Below are 8,138 nucleotides of genomic sequence, written 5' to 3'. Positions count from 1 at the left end.
ACTCTTATCTACCCAAAATACTTTGAGGACATTTGGACTTGATTCATCACGTTTGGGTGTTGAACTCTCAGAAGTCTGCTGAAAATGAGCCATCCTCTTAAGAGCTGCAGCTCCTTCAGTAATCTCCTTTATTCACCGCTAATTGCGATCATTATTCCACGGAGACAGTGACTGATTTCATTGTAGCCATCTCTCCAGTCGGGACTTCTCCATTGCAGTCTGAATCCCCTCATGGCTGTCAGCTCCACACAGTCCCCTCAGATCACCTCAGATCTATAAACATCCTGAGCAGCGGCGTCAAGGGAGCGAGCAACCAAAGACCGGAGAAGAGAACAGTGACGGGTACCTTTTTCTTTTCCGAGAGGAGGAACCAAGTGAGACTGCAGGAACGAAATGGCAGAGACACATGTTCCTTAAGGGAAATGAAGGTTTTTTTTTGAGAGTCCCTTTGTTCTTTCCTGCTCAATTCGTCTTTGTTAAGTTGTCACAGAGGTTAGAGAGGCGAGCTCATGACTGAAAGAGTCCATTCGAGTCCCAGAGCAGTCATGAGAATGTAGGTTATTCACAATGAAAAGCTGCCACAGTGCTGCTGAGCGGTGAACCCAGTTTGCTCAGAGGACATCAGTTTGTATCGAGTGCACACACAAAGACTCCTCACTGGGTAAATAAAATCTAACCTATGCACCATAAAGCTACAATACGAGGGAAAGATGTGGAGTCATGATGGGGATAAGAACATGGCGTGATATTAACATCATGTGGCACTTAGACTCTTGTGGAATAGACAAATGAGCAAAGTATAGTGTGGTGTAAGGAGTGGGTTAAATTAAGTTTAAGTTAGTATCCCAGTCAACCAACAGTTTCTTTCAGTTACTGGGAACTGACAAAGCTGTTTGTCAGGATGTAGTTGAGGACATTATTCAGTGCTGCAGCAAATAACTAAGCATTTTTGCCCTTCCAGTTCCCTCGTATCGAAGTCAACAGGTCTTTTGGTATTCCACAAACATAGAATATGTCAGTAAATACCCCATGTGTGAATTTTAAAGTGTTTGCATGCCTTCAAAAAGGTGGTTTGCCAACAAGTGTCAACATGGGACTACCGAGGTTGTCTCGTCAAATAATGACACTCTTGGTTTCCCAACTTGTCAAAAACTGACACTTCAGGATGGCGGCCAACTCGTCCTACAATCCCAAAGCGAGACTCAGTATACTCACCAGTTAATCTTTACAGGCCAATTTAACTAAAACTATTCTACCTCAAACTTTACTATAAATTGATCTACCCACAAGTAGTGTACAGTATAGAGGAGTAAGACACAATGTCGTCTCTTCATAGCCTAACATTCGCTTTTGACTTCTGGCATTTTCATTACGCTTTAAAAATCACAAGATCATCAAGATTATTTTGTGTCAGATTATTTCCTGAAATAATCTAATTGAAAAATCCCATAGACTTTAATGAGGGAACCAGGATGATGCTAATTTCAGGGTTACCCTACAAAAATACGCCATTGCTGCAGCACCACTGTCATCCATTGTGGAACTACCTGCTTAGAGATTTCAGACTATTATTCTTTTTTTATTGTGTGGGTCTTTGAACTGTACTGAAAAACGGTACGATAGGTTGAAGGTGAACTGAAGTTTCTTACTTTATGACCACGAATTGTCCAGTGAATTGACAAAAACTACTGTCCCAACATTTTGACTCCAGTTGGTCTTTTTTTAAAAAAGGTAAATATTAAAACAGGAGAATCTGCGATCGTTTATTATGTAGTTTTGTTGCACTGAGTCTACCATTTGCTCGGATCTCTTAAACCCATCAGCCTTCTTCTGGTAAAATCTGTAATTCTAGCTGATTCAGTTAAAAGCAGCAGATCCGTTACAAGAGGGATATTAAGCCCTGATAAACAAGTAAGACTTTAATTATGCAAAGACCATGCAAATCAATACAAGGAAAGCATCACTAACATTTTTTCCCCGACTCTGGCCAAGTCCAGAACAGCTTCATAACGTGCATGTGTCTGCATACAAGATAAGACGAATCAAGCACGACCTCATGTTTAATTCAGGACGCATGCAAGTACATTTTCGCCCGAGTCTGGACTAGATGCACATCTGTGACCACATCTTGGCCGAGTATTACAAAAAAAAAAGCGTTGGAGCCAATCTGTCAGGCACACAACCACTTCATTGGAAATCAGATCCATCATCCCTGACGTTGGCTGGAGGGGAAATAGAGAGAGTTTCATTAAAGAAGAGGCAGTGCTATTGGTTAATTGACAGACATTGATGGAGTTTGCTCGCAGCATAATTCTCAAACCGGTTATTTTTTGCAGCTTCTCACATCTTAATCAGACACACACTTTTCCCTGGCTACTAACCCTCAAGGTAATCGTGATGAGTACATCACGAAACCACAACCTTTCTCCAACCTTGCTCTAAACCCAACTGTAATAACTAAATTCTAATATCAGCGTTAAACATATAAATAGCTTCATTTTCGTCCCTGGATGATAATTGAGTCCCCAAAATATGACTGTGAGAACAGTTTATTAAGGCGGAGAACGTACACCATTTTTCAGTTTCGACTAAATTATCTATCAGTACCTGGGCCTCGGATTGGTTGATCTTACCAAATGGTGTAATCGACCCCCATCATCAACTATGTGACTACACGTTTGGCGTTGGAATTAAAATGTTTTCACAGGTTACATTTTCAGAATAATGCTGGTGTTGCACCGTCGTACATGCATCTACTTTTTGTCCCTCGGCAAGATAAACTGACACACTGCCCTCTAGTGGATCCATGAAATGCCTTGGATTGAGACTGGGCTTGAAGTTGCGAAATGTATAATTCATTAGAAAACCACTGAGCTTCAGATCAATATTTTATAAAACGTAAATGAATGAACTTCAGCCAGATACCCACTGAGGATTTTGCTTCATCCCAAGCACGGATTGGCACATTTTACTTGGATGATACTTGTAAAAATGACTTTCAACCATCATCATCTTAAACCACATCTTCATTTACTAAACAGCCTTTTTAGATGTCCTCACTTTTGGAAAGGGTCCCCACTCTGAAGGTAAGAAACACTGTTCCCCGCGAAGCAGAAAAAAAAGAACACATGAACACACACAAATCAAAAAAGCAGTGGATTTAATTTTCATAGATGGTTTCCCAATCGACTGAAATCCACTTTCAAGTAGTGCATAGGCATGTTGGGAATGTGAAGGCAGAAAATGCAGGCCTTTAGATAAAACACACACACACACACACACACACACACACACACACACCAAGAAGTAAATTACATATAATTTGTTTTCCTTATACCACAGAGAAATTAATAAATTAAAACTCATGGAGCTGGTGCAATTTCCCCTCACAGTTAGACAAAGATATATAGAGCAGGGATATAAAAGAACAAACAAAAGGAAAAGAATAATCATAAAGTAAGAAGAGGAACGGTGGAAGAGAGAGGAAGAAAAGTAATTACAGAAGAATTACAGAATGGAGGGGAAGGTAGGAACGATACAATTAACAAGTTAAAAATTCACATTCACGTTGAAGTTAGAAATCTGACTGCCCGCTTTCACAACCCACAGCGTTTGTGCTCCAGGACCTTGTCATGTTCTGTGATTAAAGTATCTCTGAGCCCCATCCACATGGTGAAATCACAGTCAAGCTGGAGAGAGTTGTTGAAGCCATCTGCCTCATTAGAGACGCCTTGGCGTGCACACCAGAAGTACGATACGTCCTCTGAGGCTGGGAGATTCAGAAAAAACTTACTGCACTACCTGTGGCATCATAAAGGACCTAAAAACTCCTACAGCACCAGATTTTATGATCGTCAGATCCTTCAAACAAAACCTCACAGGGAAAATTTGCAAAAACACACAGGCGTCTGCGAGAGAAAGTGGAAGAATTCCTTTGGCGATTGCTGAAAAACACTTTTACTAGATGCATGCTTGTCATCCGCCCACAGCGATTGATCCGTGTTGACTTGTAGTAGCGCAGTAACCCCGTCTGAGGATTCAGGAGGCCAAAAATCTCCTTTTTTGCCTGGAGGGAATCTCATTTAGCGCGCCGGTCATGGGTCCACATCAAAGTTGGCTGAATTACAGATTTTCTCCTGGGTCTGACTGCGTTGAATAACGCTGATTTTATACAGGTACTTTATGGTCAGACTGCAGATAGATTTTTTTTTTTTTATCATCCTCCATTTATCTGAAGGGGGATTGACTGAGCATATATTTACTTTTCCAGCATAGTGCACTGCTTCACTCTAACGCAGGTACATGCAGTCACGCCTGGGAACAGCTCGGCTGGATGAAATGACCGTGAGTTGAGTTGAAATGGCAAATAAAGCGCTGCGATGAAAAGTAATGATATATGTTCACTCTCCTCCTGAGAACTAGAAACAGAACGAAGGCTGACATTCAAAGCGGCACTCATGTTTAACACCGACGACATGAACAGGTCTGATTCTGCAGCTTTCATTTTCATAAGCAAAGTTCTCCGTGGTAACAATGACCTCCAGTGTGTTCCTGTGCGTGCTGGTGTCCTTAGCAGCCATAACAAAAATAAACATGTAACTCTTGAACTTTGATGTAAAATGTTAAATCTAAAAACGGAAATGTTTGCAGCAGGTCAACGTTGATGAACGCTGGTCTCTTAGGTGTTTTTCGAACCCATCCATCAACCCCAACCTCCGCCTCGCATGTTTCTTTTTTAGCTCTTTGAACTACATCACCTGACATTTTTAATACCTGGTATTTGAACAGGGCTTAATGGGAAGGACCGGTGTATCACCTTCATGCAAATCTGAACTTTGGTCTATGATCTGGCACGCAATAAGCAAGTGAAGTCCTTTTGAAGCAGCAAATCAGATGAGAGTCTGTGAGCTTATGAGATCAGATTTGTTTTTAATTATTCATTTGTTCTCTTATTACTAAACATTGTGGTATGTACTACAATGAATCTCATTTACAGAGCCAAACTGATTATATAATAATATCAAACTACAGTTTTCATGCACCAGAATTCATTAATTCACTTGCTCGAAGAAACTGAACATAAAAAAAACAAAGATCTCAAAGAGATTTCTTATTTCTGGTCTGGAGTGCGTCACATTGCAGTTTAAACAGAAACTGTCTGTGCTTCTGTTTATAGTGTATGTACAGTTATAGTAGTGTGAAGGCATGTTGGATGAAGGTTTGCCAATTCCACCCAGACAGATTCCTGTGCTTTTATTATACAAAGCATATTTATGGCTCTAAAGTTCCTTATGTACTTCAAGCCATCTGCTTGATGACCTTTAATTCACCAGTTGCTCTTGAGACACATACTGTATACAAACCACACATGAATTAAAAAATCTAAATGTTTAATTTGAGAATGATAAATACATTTATCAGAAATTGCACATTTATAGATATTTAAAGGATAACGTTGACTCTAAAGTGAAAGTATCTGCACAGAGTTCCCTCCCTAGACAGGTTAACACCATCCACACCTGGGCTCACCTCTCCTTAAAGGGATATTCCGGTGTAAGTTTAATCCATGGTCTAACACACCGTGAAACTGTGTTAGACTCCCTCTCGAGAGATCAAGTTAGCAGACCGCTAATTTACGGAGTTTTATCAACCTCAGAAACGACCGCACGACAACAATACACTGCAGTAAATGGATCCAAATATAAACCGCCATCAAAAAGCCACAAATAATGCTCAGAACAGCACCAAACTTCAGCAAAAGTACAAATAGGGTCTCAGCACATAGTCCGGGGCATCTAACCTCCGCTAGCTTAGCTGGATTTCTATTGGGAAGCTAAAAACAGATTTCAACTCTCCTCCATCAGCTTCCGGGTCGGGGAAGTCCCGACGCGACGATTACCGAGTGCGGTTAGAAATGCTCAATTCCGTTCTTTTCCCTGTCCGCTCTCGATAATAACTGTTATAAACTGGCAGGTAAGACACATATGAACTTTGATTGCTTTTTCATGGAGTCATAATCATACATTTTCATCCATGAGCCGCGGAACTCTACTGCACTCGGTAATCGACTCGTCGGGACTTCCCGTCAACAGGAAGCTGCTGCAGAAGAGAGGTAAATTTAGTCAGCTTTTCAGTAGAAATCCAGCTAAGCTAGCGGAGGTTAGATGCCCCGGACTATGTGCTGAGACCCTATTTGTACTTTTGCTGAAGTTTGGTGCTGTTCTGAGCATTATTTGTGGCTTTTTGGTGGCGGTTTATATTTGGATCCATTTACTGCAGTGTATTGTTGTCGTGCGGTCATTTCTGAGGTTGCAACTGGTGACAATTTCACGGTGTGTTAGACCATGGTTTAAACTTACACCGGAATATTCCTTTAACAACCCACATGAAGGCCAGTCGGGTCAAGAGCCCACAAGTGTGCCTAATGACCCACACAGTTTAAAAGCCTGCGACTCCCTTCCAGTTAGTGGGAACTGAAGAAACGTCAACAAACTGCTACAAGTCCAGCTGCCTACGATACTGCAGCTAGAATTACCATGACCTGGATCAACATGAACCACATTTAAAGACGATTCTGATTCAGTTTGATTTGCTACATGCTGATGATGCAGCTCTGTTTAAGACAGGGACGTCCAGGAGCTACACGTGGTTATGAGACTGGATCCTTCAAAATAAAAACCTCATAGCAAGTGGAGCAGAAGGCCAGAATGGTCTGTGTCTACTCGTTGAGATCAAACCTCAAAAAGGAAGTTGAAGTCCCACGGGTTAAGTAGATCAAGTTTCATGATGTAAGAGTTGTCAAGTCGATGTGGGTCCAACGCTCAACATCTGTCAGTCAGTCTTAATTTGAAGTGATGCCGCTCAAAGTCAAGCACTGTACAAGTTTCTGACAAACTGAAGCTTTGTTCAGTGTGCTGCCAAATCAAAGTTGCTTCTCAGATTAGATCCGGACTGACACATCTGTGTAAATTTGATTTATATTGCATCTCAAACAAACGCCAAGTGTTGCAAGGACCTTATTTGCATGTTGTTGTTTTTTTAATATAACAAAAAATAGATATGGACAACGAGTGGTCCATTGATCCTCCACTTACTGGATGCTTTGGGTTGGTTTCGTCAACCCAGCATCAGAATTTGTTGAGTTTGGAATCAGACTCTGATATCCTACAAATTGGAACTTTAAATCCAGTACTTTATGTAATGAGTTACTATTGTGAAGACATGATTTTTCCAAGGACAGACCAAATGGACATCAGAGTTGAATGCCTGTTGTCTTTTATCAGATCCACTTAAAACAATAGCATCATAGGTTATCACTTCAAACCACATTAAATATTGACCAGACAAAAGAGGAAGCCTGGAATCATCGTTCATCACAGCTGCTGATACCCAAAGTACAGAGGAGCAGGAATAAAATGTACAATCCATCAACCAGCTGCTGAGTGACATTTTACTCACACTGTTGACACTCCTATAGATCAGAGCCGTATGGGAGATGATCTGGTGAATAAGCATGTTAGCGATGGTGGTATTCTTGGAGATGCTCCCATGGTGAGTTTAAAGTGATTATGAAGGATCTCGAGGGGCACTCGGCGAGAATCTGCCTGTGTTTGGTTTGGCTGGGACTTATTTCGGCTTCATTCTGCCCGGCTGCTGCGTCCGCCGCCTCTCCGAGTGCTGACATGCTGTTTTCACAAATGGTTTTCTGTCATTGATTTCTTAGCCAAGTGTGTCTGGACGAAGACGTTCACACTCAGAGGAAGCACCCAAAATGGAGGATGAAATGACCCTTGTTATTTTCACTCAAAGCGTGGCGTGTGAGGATGTACAACCCTGGAATAATTACTCAAAGTTGAAATCCTACAAAGAGATTTGATCTAAAATTACGTTTCTTATTGGACAAAAAGGGATTCCTACTGTAGTCTAAATAATTGAGGCTGTGCTGTTCTTATCCAAATAAAAACTATTCTGGAGAAAATAGAAAAAATGAACTCAATCGCCACAAAAATTCACTTGTGATGCAACACAGCAAAATATCTGATATACTCAATGCTCAGTGTTTGTTGTGACTTAAGTTTTCGTGTTTTTGGTTGAGTTGGTACATTTTGACTTGTGTTGATTATTTTATATAGCCACCA

The sequence above is a fragment of the Sparus aurata genome, chromosome 3 (genome assembly GCF_900880675.1).
Source record: "Sparus aurata chromosome 3, fSpaAur1.1, whole genome shotgun sequence".
Taxonomy (NCBI): Eukaryota; Metazoa; Chordata; class Actinopteri; order Spariformes; family Sparidae; genus Sparus; species Sparus aurata.
The sequence above is the reverse complement of the archived record's forward strand: the minus strand, read 5'-3'. Positions refer to the sequence as shown.